At 37.0% G+C, this 20719-nt stretch overlaps 1 pseudogene; it reads left to right on the forward strand.

The window, feature by feature from the left end:
- Window positions 1-226: 226 nt before the first annotated feature.
- On the forward strand, window positions 227-20405 carry LOC129278416 (uncharacterized; annotated as a pseudogene).
- Window positions 20406-20719: the final 314 nt, after the last annotated feature.

Raw genomic sequence — 20719 nt, forward strand, 5'->3', positions numbered from 1 at the left:
ACTTTTGTTAAGCCATCTAGGTAATTCCATATTAAAGACGATCAATCTTTTTGTAAGTTTTACTTCACTTCATAGACTAACCAAGTCATGGTCCTTTGAGAGCATTACAGACTGTCATAAGAACAAGAAATCAGAGACAGAAAATTTCATGAAGGTACTACACAAGGGGTCGGACGTATGTATTTTGTGGAATCTGTAATTGATTATTATTGATTAGTCATAATTTTCCATTTTTTTCTCTTTATTCAAATTTGATTCATTTCCACAGATTTACTCCGGGGTCAGACTTTCTTTTATCAGGGACATCATGATTCTTCAGGGGACAGCACAGGAGAAACAAGGAGATCTGAGTGATTTGAAGAAGACAACTGCAGAACTGATTGATTTATTAGCCCGGCAGGAGAAGCTACTAGCAAATACATGTAGGTATGCTATGAATATGTAAACTTACATTAAATACAATGTAGTCAAGTTTCCACAATTTGAATTTTCACCCAATCCAAAGCAAATTTTTAGATCAGATTATACAAAATATGCTTTATAACTCTAATTCAAATTTCTCCTATGTCAAACAGATTTCTTTGATTTAAAATCTCATCAATTTTTTTTTCTATGTTGTGTACAATGTATGTTATGATGATGTTTTACTTATGTATGTTATGTAAGCTCGTTAGCATCTTTCTCAAATCTTGACATGTATTTTTTTTTATTAAGGATGTAACTAAATTGAATTGAATTGATTTGTAATGCCTGAATGAGGCAAAACTATATATTTACTTTTTTCAGATTTGAAAAATTTGATTGACAGGTCTGAGCCCTGTTACATAAAAATTTACTGTTATGATAATGTAACCATTCACTGGTGCCTTCCATGCAGTCATTGTTTGTGATAGGCTATTGAGCATTGTTGCTATGGTACTTAATATTTGATGACAGAGCTACCATGCAAGAGGGTCCAGTGGCATGTATAACATGATGCTTAGCGATTGACCATGCAGTTGATTTCTGCACTTTTGATTGACCTACTGAACGAGTATGAAATTATGAAAAAATTAATGTGATGTTCATGGTAGAACTATTATTACCTTTGCATAAAATCTTTAATCTAATGTATCCAATCATGTATATATCTGAATGGGCATATGAATAAAAGTAGATTGAAAACTTATTTAATTCTATTCATTTTATATATTACCAGAAATTTCCTGATGCGATTACAGGACAAGGGGGGAAAAGTGGAAAACCTTGCTGAGAAATTGAGGTTTAATACTGATAAAGGAGCGTGAAGAGGTGGACAAAGCTGCAAGACTCTTTGAAAAAATGGACATCAGTCAAGAGGATTCAACTCTAACTCATGTGACAGAGAGAGCGGTAATCGACCAATCTAAAACCAGTGTAACAGGGACGGTTAAGAAAAGTAACGTCTCTGATTCAAGCGTTGTGAAGCGAGAAAATAGAGACAAATTCAAACCGAACAAGGACTTGAAGTCGACTGCGATACCCGATGGCTTGCCACGACCTTCTATAGAGTCTTCTCCGTTGAGAGGTCAGGGATCACATGAAAGGTCGTCGATAGATCAGAGGGATGCTGACCTGTCATCAGCGAAGATCCCATCACTGAAGAATCAAGAAGCCCAGGTTGTAGAATTCAGCGAGTCTGCCAAATAACTTGAGGAACAGAAGAAACATGCAGAGGTCAGTATAATGAAGTCTATATTTCATTAAAGGAGAATGAAACCCTTGAAACCAGCTGAATCCATATCAAAGAGAAAAATCAAAGAAACATATTGTTGAAAGTTTGAGGAAGATTGAATGAATAATAAGAAAGTTATGAGCATTTGAATATTGAGATCACTAATGCCATGTAGATCCTCCCATTGGCAATGCGACCAAGATCTGTGATGTCACACACGTACAACTCCCTCATTACTTTAGTACTTATTTCACTTATAATCTCACTTTTATAGAGTCTTTCACAAGGTGAGGTGTTCTCTTTATGAGAGGACAAGTACAGAGGTTTCACAACATTATATCATTGATGAATCGTTTGTCATATGATTAGAATGAGCAAAAAGAGATGTTTTGGGGTATATTTTCAGTGTCCAAAAGGGGAGAGTTGTTCATCTGTGACATCATAGATCTTGGTCGCATTGCCAATAGGAGGATCTCCATAGCATTAGTGATCTCGACATTCAAATGCTCATAACTCTTCTATTGCTAGTCCTATTTTACTCAAACTTTTGTTGATCTTATTCTTTGATTTTTTTGCTTTCACAAAAGCTAACTTGCTCCAAGAGTTTCATTCTCCTTTAAAGCAAATACAAAGCAGCAGTCTGAATAGAGCTACCTCGAATCCATAACTATTCACATCTACCCAGAATCCTAACCCATAATCCAACATTTTGAGCGGTTAGTCAGGTACCGCAAGTAACGGACTATAAACCGCACCCCCAACTTTGGACTAATCACAAAAAATATATCATCAGTTTTTCACACCCTCTTTCTAAATTTTTCTCACATTTACATGCATATTTGAGGTACCTAGAAAGGAAAATTAAGTTAAAGGTTTCAAGTATCAAAAGAGATTACCGGTATACGGAAATCTGCTGTTCCTGATCAATTCATCTACAAATGATAGCAAGAAAGAAAGGTTCCGACATTATTGGCCACTTACACACTCACCTCACAGTATTACCCCCCCACACACACAGCACTCCCATTCTGGTACATTGCAAAGTACGATGCAGTTCATCACATTACGATATCATCAAATTATGCTACTGTGTCTTTCCCGGCATAGGAGAGGAAGAAACATTCAAATTTCCTGCATCACAACCTCACTATCACTTTCAGAATTTGTCTAGCATTTGATGTCTTAGCATGAATTTTGGATACAAGATTACAGGAAGCTTCAAGAAACAAAGAAATAATTGGCAATTTTTTCAGTTGTTTTTTACGGCTTCGTGCCATCTCTCGTGTATGGTGGTATCTTATGAAAAGCAAATAAGAAAGAAAAAAACAAAGCTGGCGCGCGGGCAGTAATTTCATATGGCACTTCGGGGGGGGGGGGGGATAAAATAAATACCGCCAGCTAGCATAAGTTGCACTATAACCACAACGCAAGCTCCCACTCTCGCTCGGCTGTGACAAAATATTACCGAACTATGCTTTAATATGAGATATGAAGGCATAAGTGATATGCTGGGGATCGAGCTGACAAAATGAATTTTTGTTTTTATCCAGACTCTGGACAAGTACTGTGCACTTTTTGTCTTTTCTCCCTGTACTGATGTAGGCTTTGGTTGCCAAGCAAGCAGCTGAGAGATTGACAGAAAGGCTCCATATCCAAATGGGTGATTTCATCCCTGAAGTTCAACAAGTTAGGTATGGCTGATGAATCATTTGTCTATAAAATTAGAGGTTGAACATTAGGATTTTTTCCATGGGCTACTACAGTATGTCGATTGTGATTTTTTTTCAGCTTGTACAGTGAGAATGATCATCCAATATAACTAGCCTATTTTGGCCAAGGGTGCTAAATTACACTTTGTTGCTATGGTTTTGTACTGCCGCTCATATAAATTAGCATACAACATATTTTGATCAATTGACTTAAACCATGCTGCAAAGCCATAGCAACAAGCATGGATTTAGTACAATTTGCAAAAGTGCCCAATAATTACTGGACCTTTCTCAGAATACACGTACCTGCTGCATTTAGTGTGACACATAAAATTTGTATACCTTAGTTCATAGTTTAGACCCTTTTTGAGCATTATGGCCATTGGGTTTGCATTTTTTGTGTAATTAGGGGGAAGTGTAAATGTACATGTAGAAGTCAAATATAACCAAGTCTATACTCTTCAACTTCTTATATTAAGCCTTTAAGACAAACGAACACGGTGTTAACTAACATGTATCATGTCTTTTTTAATTGATTTCCAGCTTTTTTAATGCTTTTTTTCAGTAACCGAGGCGGTGAAATTGATATGATGATGAGGGATCGGAAGGATGAGATAATGAAGGATCGGATGATGAAGGAGAGGGTGATGGTGATTGAGGGCGCTTTGTTCCTACAAGAGGCATCTCTTTCAGTCAGTAGTGCTATATATCAGGCAATGGAAGTAATAGAAGGCAAGTGTGCATGATAACTTCCCACTGAGTTCCCAGTGAATACTTATTCCATTATTTTGCCAAGGGATAGGATGTTGAATGTGGCTCAATGGATACATAAGCCTCTAGACCTCGAACCACAAGATCTGGGGTTCAAATCCCACTGCGGCACCTGTGTCCTTTTGGAAAGGTGCTTATATGTATTGGAGTTGCCACTCTCCACCCAGGTGAAGAAAATGAAAATGAGTATCCGGTAGGAAGGAATTCCTTGAATGCTTGAACCTCTGATCAGGGAAGCTGTACTTAGTCCGGGTAACAGTATACATCGCTTAAATATGGTATTATAGATGTTACATATAAAGTATTATCATTATTAATAATTACTGTCCAAACAAATTGTTTTTGTACACATGTATATTGCAGACTGATCTAAATACCACACTTTCACCCTTTTGTTGTTTAATAGGTTCAAGTGCTTGAATTTACGCCAGTAAACAGGTGTTGCAATTCCTTATCATAGATATTAGGGGGTATTCTGATACTTTATAAAGGCATGGTCCGGGCTGAAAATATTTATCTTAATACATCGAGTAGAATTCCCTGAGAAAAAATGCAGAAAATTTCATTAAAATCTGAATAACAAATAATAAAGTTATTGAAGTTTAAACTTTAGCAATGTTTAGTGAAAACAGTCATCATGAATATTCATTAGGTGGGCTGATGATGTCACAGGGTAAATCTTAATTATTTCTTGAAACATTTAATTAATTGTTAATCATTTGTTATTATTTTATTAATTTATTATTTCTTGAAACCATATTGACACAAATACAAATACGTTGTTTATTTCAATAAAGCTGTAGAAAAATGAAATTAACTGTTGAACCATATGATTAAAAAGAAGTAAACATTTTTGTTTCCTTTGAATCTGAGACACTAGAGCCAAAACAAAATGTATACAATTTAGAAAAAGATGTACTGCCTATCATTATTAACTCATTATGCAGTATGTTCTGCCTAACCAGCAACCCCCATCTTTCTTACACCCTTACATGTTTCTCCCCCTTCTCCTCTCTCTCCCTCTTCCCATTCCTCTTTCTCGCCTGTTTAAAAATATATTAGAACCCCCCCCAAAAAAAAAAAAAAAAAAAGAGAGAGAGAGAGAGAAGACAAAGTTCCTCCACCAAGAATGAATAGAAAAGGGGGAAAAGATGGAGTAAATGTGATATTATTTTCTTAACATATTGTCACAATCTATCACAAAATTAGCTTTTCTTGTAGCAAGAGGGTGAAGAATTTTGTTCGCTAGCTCGCTTCAATCGCTTTCATTTTTTTTTGGGGGGGGGCAGAAATTTTGCTCTATATGCCATGCTTGGCCCCTCAAAATGTTTGGCTCATCATGCCATTGACATAGCCCATTTGGATATGACAAAATTGAAGAATGTGTTCAAGTTTACCAAATCTTTTCAGAATATTAAGACTTGAAACATTCTTGTTGGCTAAAGAAATAATACAAGGAAAATCCTTATGGAATAGAAATCAACCTTGGTATAAACCGTTCTAGAGTTAGCTATGTTTAAAGTATGAAAATTGTCGAAATTGCAGTCAGATCTGTCAGAATTATTCCTGTCATCAAAGCACTATAATCTTGATCATAATCATTATTGCTGTCATTATTATAATTATTATTATTAATATTGCCATTATCATCATTAGTCATGATTACAACACATTACCAATATTATAACCTTATTTTTCATCACTGCTGTTTTCTTTATTACTTATTTGATGAGAATTCTTGATAATGATTCAATAATTACAATTGATGACACTGCTAGTACACTTACTACTGCTGCTGTTACTGGTGACTGGTAGTATTGAACCATTAGTGTCATTGAATATACAGAACAATTAAAACATTTATAATTACTTGTATAAAAACAAATGAAAGTACAAAATACAAAATGCCTTGAAAATGCCTTGAAATTTCAAGGCTCAAATCCTCAAGGCCAAGGGCTTGAATTTACAAGGCCAAGGCTTTGAAAAAATAGGCCTTAAAGGTCAAGTCCACCTCAGAAAAATGTTGATTTGAATCAATAGAGAAAAATCAGACCAGCACAATGCTGAAAATTTCATCAAAATCGGATGTAAAATAAGAAAGTTATGACATTTCAAAGTTTCGTTTATTTTTCACAAAATAAATGAATGAACAAGCCAGTTACATCCAAATGAGAGAGTCGATGATGTCACTCACTCACTATTTCTTATGTTTTTTATTGTTTGAATTGTACAATATTTCAATTTTTACGTTTTTGACGATTAGGACCTCCTTGCCTGAAGCACAAAATGTTAAAATAATGGAGTTCCACGTGTTCAGGGAGGAATGCAACTTTATTTCACATGACAATGACGAGAAAATAAAAATATTTCATATAATAAAATACAAAATAAATAGTGAGTGAGTGATGTCATCAGTTCCTCATTTGCATACCGACTGAGATGTGCATATAACTGTTTTGTGAAATGAAGCGAAACTTTAAAATGCAATAACTTTCTTATTTTTTTTTTTTTTAACATCCGATTTTGATGAAATTTTCAGTGTTATGCTTGTTGAATTTTTCTCTTTATTGAAATCAAGTTTTTGTTGGGGTGGACTCGTCCTTTAAATTGCCTTAAGGCCAAGGCCGAGCATCAAGGCACTTCAACACTGCTGTATATTAAATTGTTCATGAGTCATTGCTTTCCTGTATATGCAAGACCATGATTCCTCCATGTTAAACCTATGAGAACTGGTCCAATGACATCATAGGCCACAGTATTTGGCTGAAATTGAGGCTTTGCCCATAATTTGATTTTGGAATTTAAGATCTCCACCAAGAAATTTATTAGTTGAAAATGTCTACGTGTAAACCTCAATTTCAATGCCTTCATTTAGGTTTTCCAATTAATTCAATTCATGGATGCTGCTCTTTGGAGAAGGAACATTTTCAGGACATTTTACAATTGCCAGTTTATGATTACCATGTTCAGATATGCTTTGGACTTCATCAGGAAAAGAAAGTCCCTCTTTGGCAAAATTGTATGCATGTTATTCTAATGCTATTTATTTCCAGAAAATTTTCAATGAATTTTGGTGTATATGATATTAGCATGGTTCCCAGGAAGCCTATTGAGTTTTAGGTCAAAAGGTCAAAGGTCAAGGTCACACAGACATGTTTTCATCTTACCCTTCTGACATCTTTGTAAACACGATAACTTCAGTTTAACTTAATCTAGGCTTATACAATTTGGTGTGTGTGATACTGGCATAGATCCCAGGAATTCTATCTATTTTGAGGTCAGACAGTCAAAGGTGAAGTCGCCACCTTCCATTTTTTCTTGCTTGATCAATAACTCCATTTTCTGCGTTACAGGCGGGCGTATTATGTGCTCGCCTTAGCGACACTCTTGTTCAAACATGATCCTGAACCTGACTTCAAACATAATCTTGAACCCAAAGTTATCCTCATATTATCCTACACCAAACTCATTCACAACCTTTAATCCTATGTCATCCGCGAGACTTAGATGGGAGTGATATGTCTTATAATAGTAAAAGTTCGGTCAGTCATTTTTGTCTCGCCTGCGTAGCGGAGCGAGACATAGGTATCACTATTTCCGGCGTCGGCGTCGTCGTAGCCGTCGTCGTCGTCGTCAACAATTGTGTTGTACACCAAATAACTTTCTATAGCTTCGAGGTGGGATCACCAAATTCATACCAGAGGTCCATCTCGGGAAGGCACAGGTCAAGTTCGAATATGAGTTGAAATGTGAATAAGGTCAAAGGTCAATGAATTTTCAATGACTGGCAATGTGCTACGTTGTACACCCAATAACTTTCTATAGCTTTGAGGTGGGATCACCAAATTCATACCAGAGGTCCATCTCCTGAAGGCACAGGTCAAGTTCGAATATGAGTCGAAATGTGAATAAGGTCAAAGGTCAAAGGTCAATGAACTTTCCATGACTGGCACTGTGCTACATGTACGTTGTACACCCAATAACTTTCTATAGCTTTGAGGTGGGATCACCAAATTCATACCAGAGGTCCATCTCCTGAAGGCACAGGTCAAGTTCGAATATGAGTCGAATGTGAATAAGGTCAAAGGTCAATGAACTTTCCATGACTGGCACTGTGCTATGTTGTACACATGATAACTTTCTATATCTTCAAGGTGGGATCACCAATTTCATACCAGAGGTCCATCTCCTGAAGGCACAGGTCAAGTTCGAATATGAGTCGAAATGTGAATAAGGTCAAAGGTCAAATGTCAATGAACTTTCCATGACTGGCACTGTGCTATGTTGTGCACACAATAACTTTCTATAGCTTCGAGTTGGGATCACCAAATTCATACCAGAGGTCCATCTCCTGAAGGCACAGGTCAAGTTCGAATATGAGTCGAAATGTGAATAAGGTCAAAGGTCAATGAACTTTCCATGACTGGCACTGTGCTACGTTGTACACCCAATAACTTTCTATAGCTTTGAGGTGGGATCACCAAATTCATACCAGAGGTCCATCTCCTGAAGGTACAGGTCAAGTTCGAATATGAGTCGAAATGTGAATAAGGTCAAAGATCAAAGGTCAATGAACTTTCCATGACTGGCACTGTGCTACGTTGTACACCCAATAACTTTCTATAGCTTTGAGGTGGGATCACCAAATTCATACCAGAGGTCCATCTCCTGAAGGCACAGGTCAAGTTCGAATATGAGTCGAATGTGAATAAGGTCAAAAGTCAAAGGTCAATGAACTTTCCATGACTGGCACTGTGCCATGTTGTACACATAATAACTTTCTATAGCTTCGAGTTGGGATCGCCAAATTCATACCAGAGATCCATCTCCTGAAGGCACAGGTCAAGTTCGAATATTATCTTACTTCAGAACTCAGTACTCTCTATACCTGAACCAGATTTTGTATTTTACTTGTTTATTCTTTAAAAACTGTGTTACAACACAGCACAGTGCCAGTCATGGAAAAGGTGCAGGTCAGGTTCGAATGTGAGTTGAATTTGATTAAGGTCAAAGGTCAATGAACTTTCACACTACTTTGTTCCTCTAGCGACATGAACTTTATAATTTTATACTTTTTAACACTAACATTTTACTTCAGAACTCAGTACTCTCTATACCTGAACCAGATTTTGTATTTTACTTGTTTATTCTTTAAAAACTGTTATTCATTTAACGAGCTATAGTTCTTGGCACCATTTATAATATTCACACAAATTTGCCAATGGTACAATAGAAAAGCTGTCAAAGTTTCTTAAATGTTACCCATCAGATTTGACATGCAGTCTCTTCATGACTGCAAGATGCAGGCGAGACAACGCTTGGCGTTTGCCTTGTTATTGGTAGGAACTCAGCATTGTATCAACTTTCAATATAGTCAAGTTTACTTTTGCAATCTCTTGCCTTTGTGAGGTAAAACTTGACATGACTTTCATCTGACATTGACTGGAATTATTATTTTTTTTTTTCTTTGTTTCACAGCTTTACCATACGGCTGGGAGGATGCTAACACAGCTGATAGAAGACAGTAGTACCTAAAGTGAGTATAGAAGCAAAGTTTGCGAGCGCAATTCTGATCGCCTTCCATAATACCTGTTCGTTTGCAAAAACGATCTGAATCACATTAATACATGTATCTGACCACCCAAGTGTTTCTATGTATTATTTAAAAGATGTTACCAAATGATTCTGTTTATAGGAAATGTGCTAAATTACTGAGAAATGGGCAGGATGAGCAAGGTATTCCAGCCAGGTATCGGGGTAGTCTGCAGGCACAGACCCTGATTGAAACTTTGATCAGCAAGTGTGTCTCAATGCAAAGACTAACACATACAAAACTTGCTGTTTCATACAAAAGGCATGAGTAGACTGCACAACCAGACCCTTAACTCGAGTGAAGCGTATGCACAGCAGACTAGTAATGTATCTGGGGGGGGCATTTCATAAAGCTGTTCGTAATTTAAGAGCAACTTTAAGTACGCCTGCTGAACGTTTCTTACGCGCTAAACCATCGCCAATAAATTCCTAAATTATGCAAATGAAATGAAGTATAATTAGAATTCTATCGATAATAAGGAAATACAAGTCGAAGAGGGATAGCATATTTCAGGTGCTAAGGCAGTGCTTCACACAAAAGAATTTTAAAGTAATTTGAAATTCAAATGAGCTAATTCCCCACAAGGCTATAAAAGAGCGAGGATAGGGAAGGCATTCATCTTTTCGAAGTTATAAATTAGAGCAAGGTAATCAAAGAACATTAAATGGTAATACACTTGATTCAACCAACCAACATAAACATTCATGAGTATGAAGGAACAAATAGTCATCCGGATCCATTAATTTTCTAACAATAATCATTTAGATCAGTTTCATTGAAACAATTATCATTCAGATCAGTTACTATCCAACAATTATCATTTGGATCAGTTTTATTCAAAAAATAATAAATATTCACATCAGTTATGTCCACAATAATCATTCCGATCTGCAGTTACATTCAAACAATCAGTCATTCAGATCAACATACAAACAAGAACAAGAGATTGTCAACTTCTGTGATTGGATATATGGGACGGGCATAGCACAAAATCTGCTGGGTGGGAGCCTCTTCAACTTGTATTTCGTTATTATTAATAGAATTCTAATTATACTTCATTTCATTTGCATGATTTAGGAATTCTATTACATAACATCTCATACAAGTCTTCAGAGGGATAGCATGTTCAAAGTATGGCACAGAAGTTGACGTTGAGAAACAGATAAAAAGGACATAGTCGAAAAATCAGGTTGAAATATCAGTTTAATGAAAATACAAACCAGCCATAAGGCTTTGATTGTAAACGTGGACATCAAGGTATGACACATAAGAAATACGTGGAAGAACCAACAAAAAACTCCTGTTTGGGCAAAAAGGTTCCTACAACCATTAACATTTCTTTTCTTTTTTCTTGACATGGCGTTCAAAACAATAATTGAAAAAACCATACTCTCCATTTGGGAGAAGAGACTGTATGATATATATAACGAATATCCATATTTTTCTTTATTTTCTTTTTCAAAAATCGAAAAAATTATGTTTGATATATTACATAATGATGAGAAATAAACTAGATTTCAGTCCTATTTAAAATTACTTCCTGTCAGGACATTACACATAATCAATTGTTATCAACTCTCGAATTACTGTACATTTGAGCCAAACAAATGACCGTCATCATTGAGTGAATTGACGAGAATTGAGGACAGCTGATTGGAAGAAATTTTCAACAGGTTTATGATAAAAGTGTCTGAGCATGCGAGCATTTGACCAGTTAACAGTCGAAATAATGTCTTTAAGCGTTGCACCATGAGCGAATGCTGATGAAACAGCTGCACTACGATAACTATGGGCTTTGAATATAAATGTGTCAATCCCAGACAAACGTAAAATATCTTTCATCCAACGAGCTAATGACGAAGAAGTTACATGTTTATGGGGGATTTTCTTGGAGATGAAAAGTTTGCGCTCATCATTTTCAATCCTTAAATGGGTAGTACTTTTCACACTCTAGCAGAGACGATATAACACAAACTTTCTTATGTGGATATGAATTAAATTCAACAGACAAACTATCAAATCAAACTATTTTTGGTAGATGTTGTTTTTTGTAACTCTGTCAATACAAGTAGAATACTGCATGAATAGTTGATATAGAAGAAGAAATATCTAAACATAATAACGTCTGAACCCGCTGGGTGGAAACAAGGGCCATCAAAGCCAGAAGTTTTTTACTTACACAACTGTGTGAGGGTTAGCTGTTCATTATCGGGTAAAGACTTAATGTAGTTCAAAAGAATCGACACATCCCACATACTACTGTACCTAGACTTAGGTGGATTTTCATTGAATATTCCTTTCATGAAACATACAACTAAAGGGTGTTGACCCACTGAATGCATCTCAATGGGTGGAACGGCGGAAGATGAAGCAGATCTGCAAGAATTAATTGTGGAATAAGCTTTGCCTGAAGAATGTTCATGGGCAAGGAAGTTAACTACATCAACTATAGATGGTGAACAGGGATCAATCTGTTGTTTACAATACCAATCACGCCATTGATTCCATGCAGATTGATATTGTTTAGATGTTCCTTGTCTCCAAGACTGGGCGAGTAGATTGGCAGCTGATTTTAAAATGCCTGCTGCATTCCAGCGTCTGCCGAGAGTATCCAAGCGGCTAGATGCAGACTTTACTGGGTAGTTGTTGGGGCGACGTAGACAGTTTATTGGGAGAAGAAGGGGTGGGGCAACCAGCATGTGAAGAAGAGAAGGGAACCAGGGTTGCGCTCTCAACATGGGGCTACGATGAGGGCCGGTCTCATTTGGTCTGCTTGAAGTTTGAGGAGGATTCTAGGGAGAAGGCAAAAGGGCGGGAAAATGTAAGGAGAAAAGAATTCCCACGAAATGGAAAAAGCATCAATAACATATGCAAATGGGTCGTACTTCCAAGATGCATATTTTGGAAGTTGTTTATTTTCAGATGATGCAAGCAAATCAATGTCAGGGGCAAATGTGGTATCGATAATGCTATTAAAAATACAAGGGAGTAGGCTTAATTCCTTGTTCATGTCCCTCGAAAGGACATGAGCAATCAAATTATCTTTCTCTGCCACGTGAGAGGCGGAAATCCCAATTCCTTTTTTATTACACCAAATCCAAATGCGTAACGCTATGTCATTTAAAAAGGGTACATTACCTCCCATCTTATTAACATAAGCAACCGAGGTGCTATTGTCAGAGAAAATACGAATATGGATATCCTGACATTTGCTGCATAAGGTATGTAGTGCTTGTTCTATTGCTAGCAATTTAAGAGCAATGATATGCCAATCTTGTAACCCAGAAGACCAAAAACCTTGAGCGAATGAATTATCTGAATGACGCACAGCGCCCCAACCTGACCTGCTTGCATCCGTAGACATTGTTATGGAAATAGACAGGTCATGAATAACGGTTGAAAAAGAAGCTGGTTCTTAACCAACCGACCAAAATATTTCCTTCCTTACTTCTGAACCTAATCTAATAAAAGAATCAAAATCGCCAAATGAGTTCTGGAGAATTTTTTTTTTGCTTTTTCGAGAGATCGAAAATGTAATTTGCCAAGCGGAAAGGCAAAAAAGGTAGAAACAATTGAGCCAATGAAACTGGCAAAGTCTCTTATTTTTACATCATCAGAATTCAATAACATACTCCCTTTGGAGTGTATGCGATGAACTTTATCTTGAGGTAAAGAAATCATCATTTTCTCAGTATTAATGTCAAAACCAAGATATAAAGCTGATTTCTTGGGATTCAAACACGATTTTTCAAAATTGATGATAAATCCTACAAATCAGTTAGTAAACCACCATGCATAGTTTGTATGATCGCTGCTTTCTTGGCAGGAACGTGAAATAATTAATTGGCGTCAACACCAAATCTTAACCTGAGGTTAAGTTTTTGAAATGACAGCATAACTTAGAAAGTATATGGACCTAGTTCATGAAACTTGGCCATAAGGTTAATCAAGTATTACTGAACATCCTGCCTGAGTTTCATGTCACATGACCAAGGTCAAAGGTCATTTAGGGTCAATGAACTTAGACCATGTTGGGGGAATCAACATCAAAATCTTAACCTAAGGTTAAGTTTTTGAAATGTCATCATAACTTAGAAAATATATGGACCTAGTTCATGAAACTTATACATAAGGTTAATCAAGCATCACTGAACATTCTGTGCAAGTTTCAGGTCACATGATCAAGGTCAAAGGTAATTTAGGGTCAATGAACTTTGGCCAAATTGGGGTATTTGTTGAATTACAGCCATAAATTTGAAAGTGTGTTGGTCTAGTTCATAAAACTTGGACATAAGAGTAATCAAGTATCACTGAACATCCTGCATGAGTTTCATGTCACATGACCAAGGTCAAAGGTCATTTAGGGTCAATGAACTTTGGCCGAATTGGGGGTATCTGTTGAATTACCATCATAACTTTGAAAGTTGATGGATCTGACTCTTTGAAACTTTGGACATAAGACTAATCAAGTATCACTGAACATCCTGCATGAGTTTCATGTCACATGACCAAGGTCAAAGGTCATTTAGGGTCAATGAACTTTGGCCGAATTGGGGGTATCTGTTGAATTACCATCATAACTTTGAAAGTTGATGGATCTGACTCTTTGAAACTTGGACATAAGACTAATCAAGTATCACTGAACATCCTGTGCGAGTTTCAGGTCACATGATCAAGGTCAAAGGTCATGTAAGGTTAAAGAACTTTGGCCACGTCGCGGGTATTTGTTGAATTGCCATCATATCTCTATAAGTGTATTGGTCTAGTTCATAAAACGCGCAAATAAGAGTAACCAAATATCACTGAACATCTTGTGCAAGTTATAGTAGTTTTCAAAATCAGCACTGCTGCTATATTGAATTGCGTGATGCAGGTGAGACGGCCAGAGGCATTCCACTTGTTTGTATTATATCTTGATGATGGGTAATCGGTAGACTTTCCATGAGGGTTCTTCTGATAGCCGTAGGTCGACTGATGAGGAGGTCTCGGCATCGTCGCCAAGGGACAGGTTTTTTTTAAGGTTTCCCGGTGTGATGCTTGGAAGTCCCTTTGGTAGGGACTGAACTCCTATCTCTGCGATTTCCTCGACCGGAAAAGGAGCGACTGGAGGTACCAGAGCGTTTAGGAAAAGCAACTTGACGACCGACGTTAAAGGCCTCAGCCACAGACTTCAACGCAGATGATAAGTCATTTCCAAATAAACCATCTGTCATTGGAAAAGACTTTGAACATAGCCCTTGGTATTTTGGATTAAGGAAGGGTCTTATGGATTCTCTTCGTTTCATACTTAGTAAGTAACTTGCATGACCAGTCAATGTCATGCCGTCAACAGCAAGACTCTTGAGTAAATCAAGGTCTTTTTTGCCTTTAGCTGACTCTTCGAGATATGAGATTATATGTACATAAGGCAATAAACCTTTGACCACATTAGATTGAAGTTTTTTAGTTTGCGAATCCAAAGCTCTCACTTTGGGGGGAGAGATTGCCACACCTCTCGCTCCACTTTGGGCACAGTTGCACTAGTCGCGTTGGATGGAGGATTGTACTTCTCTTGGATTTTCAAAAGAGCCTCTTTCTGAGGAGGAAGGGTCACCGCCTTGTTGAGGCGCGTAGCCAGACTCTCTGAGATGGATGGAGACGAGCTATTCTGCTCATCATATATTTTACTAAACTCCATATCGTCTAGTAATGCCCTCTCCCCTTCAAACGGGGAGGAAATTGATGAGGCTAGAGGATCGTAATCATTGCCTTCATTCATCATGGTCATATTGTAGGCTCAGCCCCTACAGACGGGGACGAAATTTCACTTTGATTATCAGCAAATACTAGTAAGCTGACGATATCCATATGGGACTCCGAAGCCCCGGTTACAGCACCAGGGGTGTCACCCGTGTGTTCCCTCACACGACGGGGAGGTTGGCCAGCATTGATAGAGCTGGAAGTAAGGGGAGACACCGTCTCTGTCAATCGCCGAATCTCCTCTGCCTGGGCGGCTAGTTGGGTCTCCATGTCGATATCCTGTTGGGTAGAGGTCTCCTCTGATTGAGACATTATTCTGGCATAGGGCACTGCCGACACACGCTGAAAAGACGAATGCCTTCCCTATCCTCGCTCTTTTATAGCCTTGTGGGGAATTTGCTCATATGAATTTTAGATTACTTTGAAATTCTTTTGTGTGAAGCACTACCTTAGCACCTAGAATATTTTATCCCTCTGAAGACTTGTATGAGATGTTACATGTATGTAATAGAATATAACATTTACCACAAGAAACGACCACCAGTCGTTCTTAAAGTCGCTCTTAACTTATGAACAGCTTTATGAAACATCCGCCCAGTCTGTCTTCAAGTAATGATGGTACACTGTACCACATGGACTTATCTACGTTGGTGATTTTCAGTGTACCGTAATCATTTCCAGCTAATAAAGATTTCATGATTTTACACAGATTTAGGTTTATGTCAATGAACCATGTCACAAATATCCTACTGAGCCACTAGCTGATTAGGAAATGTAGTTTTAGGAGATATATGATTTCAGTTTATGTGACACTGTGTACTTCTTTAACTACGAGAGGCTCTTCTCAGATGGAAACATTTTGGAAAAATTGGTTTTTGATTGTTGGAAATATATACAGTATGTACAAGGATTATTTGTACACTGTACATCATAATTATTCATGCGTGACCGATGACAATTTGTAAATAAGTGCAAAACAATCATGGCTACACTTCCCTCTATACTTTATTACATTTTATGATGGCCGAGTTAGGATTTTTTTGGTGCCTATACACAATTCATCTTCTCATTTTGCATTGCTGTACTGTATGTAGTGTACAAATAATTCTTGTAAACAATGCATGTGTGTAAACGTCATGCTACTTGTATACTGCAATATGCACATCTGGAAATTAGATACCAATGTAACCAAGTAAATTTGCTAGATGTTTTTTTATTATGTAGAACATGTATCGGTGAAAATCCCCAAATCAAATTTGCTTTAAAGGACAAGTTTACCCCCAACAAAAAGTTGATTTGAATAAAAAGAAAAATCCAACAAGCATCAAAATCGGATGTAAAAAAAGAAAATTATAACATTTTAAAGTTTGGCTTTATTTCACAAAACAGTTATATGCACATCTTGATCGGTATGCAAATGAGGAGACTGATGATGTCATCCACTCACTATTTCTTTTGTATTTTATTATATGAAATGTGAACTATTCTGATTTTCTCCTCAATGTCAAGTGAGACAACAATTAATTCCTCTTGAACATGTGGAATTAGCATTGTTTATGGTTCAGTCAAGTTGGTCATTATTGTCAAATCTGTAAAAAAATGAAATATTGTATAATTCAAACAATAAAAAACAAAAGAAATAGTGAGTGAGTGACATCATCGACTGTCTCATTTGCAAGTCACTGACTTGTGCATATCACTGTTTTGTGAAAAATAAGTAAAACGTTAAAATGTCATAACTTTCTTATTTTACATCCAATTTCGATGAAATTTTCAGCGTTATGCTAGTTGGATTTTTCTCTATTTATTTAAATCAAGTTTTCTGGACTTGACAATCAAGTGTTTGAGTGTAGTCTACCTGTAACTACATTTGTCCCTTTGCAAGCTTTTGATGTTTTCTTATGTATATACGTTTGTCACCTTGCAATGAATGTTTTTGAAAATGAAATATTGTTAGAAAACTTGAATAATATTTTGATATTTCACTTTGCACCCACAGTCATGTCACTCATTGTACAACATGGAGGCACCCCCGTTCAGATGCTAACCATTTTCCAAGCATAAATGAGAGATACTGGTAGTCTCCCTGAGACAAGGACATAGATGGTACCAATCTTGAATCTTCATCTACATGGAATGTCTGGTGTGATCACTTGTTGGTATCTACATAGATGTGATGTATAATCCACCTGCATAGAAAGACCAATTGTTATATCCTTTGAAACATATAACAATGGAACCTTTTCATAAATTCTTCTTTTTCTTATCTAAGAGAGATAGATGACTTATCGGGGACTGGCACTTTGACACCAGACTTACCGGTATATACTTTATATGGGATATTTTCACCTTGAAAATCAAATTGAATGATCCAATTGTCAGTTTAAAAAGACTTTATATGCATTCGCTACTCTTTAACCAAGTTAGGAAGTAATGTTTATTTCTAGGGGCACTTTTCCTGCATTGGGGGCAATTGCTTAAGTTTTGGGCTATTCATTTATTTTCAAAGTCTACTTCAAGCAATTTTGCTTTTCTCAATATATATTCTGCTCTATGTAGAAATAGATTTTCAAAACAATCTAAAAATTGTATGTGACACATCTTGGGGCAACTTTAGAAAATATTGTTGCTCTAAAGCGTTCAAATTTTGGAATTTCAGGGTGCGATTTCCTACATTTTCATGAGCCCATCTTGTATGTGTTTTTATGACTTGTGTGTAGCTCAAAGGGGCAGGTCCAAGCTATTATTTCTGAACAGTAATTTTCTGTTGAAAAAAATTCTTCTTCCGTTTCTGGATACCTTTTATTCTGCTTCAAACTCGGTCTAAAATGAAATCTGCTTTGTCATAAAAGAAAATTTCACAGAACAAACGTAAACCATTTTGCAATGAATTCTCACAAAGAAGGTATAGAAACAAAACAGATTTTCTGTTTTGATTTACCAGTCAACAGAAAATCACTGTCCCTCACTACTTGCCGTCATCCAAAAGTATCCGAATTATCTTTAACAGTTGTTTTTAAAATACATGTAGACGAATACTAAGAAGGTCATGGTTACTAGTAGTAAAAAATACTTTGTGCATAAGGTTGGGAATGATTTGCACACATTGTGAGGTTTATAAACAGTATGGTGTGGTAATTAGGACTAGTAGGTTTTTTGTGGAGTTAACTCGGTTTGCATGAAGTCAGGAATTGTAATACTTTGTGTTGAATATTCTGCAAAAGTGGACCCAAAGGTTTTCCAGAGTTTTTTCCTAATGAGTTTTATCTCTGGTTTTTTACCCTGGATCTACTTGTCGTAGAATTTAAAGGGGAACCCAAGTCCCAAACCATGGGGAAATCGAATCGTCAGCAATTTGTGAAAGGCTTGTTTACTTTACGCACAATAATGATACTGTAATGCGAGTCTGTTGGATTAATGACATAAAAACTCAGAAAGCGCAAATTCGACCCAACCCAGGGTCGTTAATTTTTTGGGGGTTGCCAAAGTTTTCTCAATCCTTCGGCCCAGACTCTAGATTGTTAATCCAAACCTCTTGTATCACGCATATGCAGGGTTACCAACCCATCGGGGAAATCAGGGAAAATTATTTCTCTTTCTCCAGTCAGGGAAAAATCAGGGACTTCGATTTTAAATGTAACTCAAATTAGGGAAAAATGCCTCAAACGAAGGAAAAATCAGGGAATTATGATCAGCCCAAAGTCAAAAGCACAGTAGCCAGTCAGACTCTGTTATATTTTGTTGCATATCAAAACAACATCCATCGAATGACTGGTTATGGTGGAACTAAGTAGGTTTACATGATTATTTTTATACATGTAATTCACTTCAACAACATAGAAAACGTGCGAAACTGGGAATGGGTTTAAATAAATATCAGGGAATTTTTAAACTTCATCAGGGAAATTTGTTTTCTTGAAAAGCTGGGAACCCCAATGTGTGTTCAAAGTGAAAATTTAGTTTGCTTCTGGATGGCTTCAGTTGGCTGGCTGGTCAGCCTTACATCTGATTCTTCTTCCAGACCCGTCTAGACACACCGACACTAATAATACCCCTTTAGGCTTGTCTCAGATTCTACTTGTAATTGCTTTTTCCTATTTAACCAGCCACCCCCAAACCAACAATAAGTTGCCAGGGAAGGTTCTCTGTAGATAGTCAGTTTGATCCTCAAAATCATTACCTCAAACCCGCGTTTGGAGAAAGACCACAGTTCAGATTGCAAACTGCGGTTTTATACCCCATTTTCCGTTGGAAATCGAAAAACTCATTTCCAAGCGCCAATCAACCCTGTTTGGCCCACTGTCTCAATTTCACCTCCACAGGCCAGTATATGAGCGTTGAGCCAAGGACGAAATGATAAACAACAGCTGTGCTATTATGTAAGACTTCTCTGCCTGTAGTAGGACCTTCGGAATGAAATTATTGAATTCGATATTTAATCACGTTTTCAAAGGCATATTGTATTCAGAAATCCAATGTTAGTCCATTTTCAATTTTGAACGAAGAAAATCAACCTCGAAATAAGGAAAGTAAGGGAATAAAAATGACGGGCATGGTTTGCAGGGATGCTACCGCGCTCACACATTGCCCATAGAGCTATAGAGCTCTATGCATTGCCATAATATCCATTGTGTGCGGCCCCCTGCTGTGACTGTATATGCCGGGCTGTTGTGTTATCTTCGGACCGAGGTCAAGAAACAGGTGTTTTGATACTTAAATTGCTTGCTTGGGGCAGTTAGGGTTTGTCGTACTTGGAGAAGAGAATTGATGCCGAAGAAACCGGGGTATAGTGTTCTCGATTGGAGGTTTTGGTCATGTGCTCAAAATGAAAACAAAAATAGCTTATTTTAAAAAGTAATTCTTCATTCTATCAAAGATTGTAATTTGGAAAGTTGAATAGAAAAAAAAAAAATGATACGAGAGTTTCTTTAACACAAGGTTTTGCAGACTGCTTGAAAGTTCCACATCTCATGCTTGAGTGAACTCCACATTTTTGAACGCTGTTTTCTCTTCATTTTTTGAAGCTCTCGCTTAGTTTTTCTGCGTTCAGTGAAGTTTTTGTGTATGTTATTGTTAATCAATTTTGACTAGTTACAATTCTTATCTCATTTGAAAGCTTAGGATGTTCTTTTTCAAACTCAATAAAAATCTCAAAATTCATTTTGGGCATCTCATTGTTGGTTTTGGGGTGGCAGTTTGATCGACTTTTAGCGC

Source organism: Lytechinus pictus, chromosome 15 (genome assembly GCF_037042905.1).
Source record: "Lytechinus pictus isolate F3 Inbred chromosome 15, Lp3.0, whole genome shotgun sequence".
Taxonomy (NCBI): domain Eukaryota; kingdom Metazoa; phylum Echinodermata; class Echinoidea; order Temnopleuroida; family Toxopneustidae; genus Lytechinus; species Lytechinus pictus.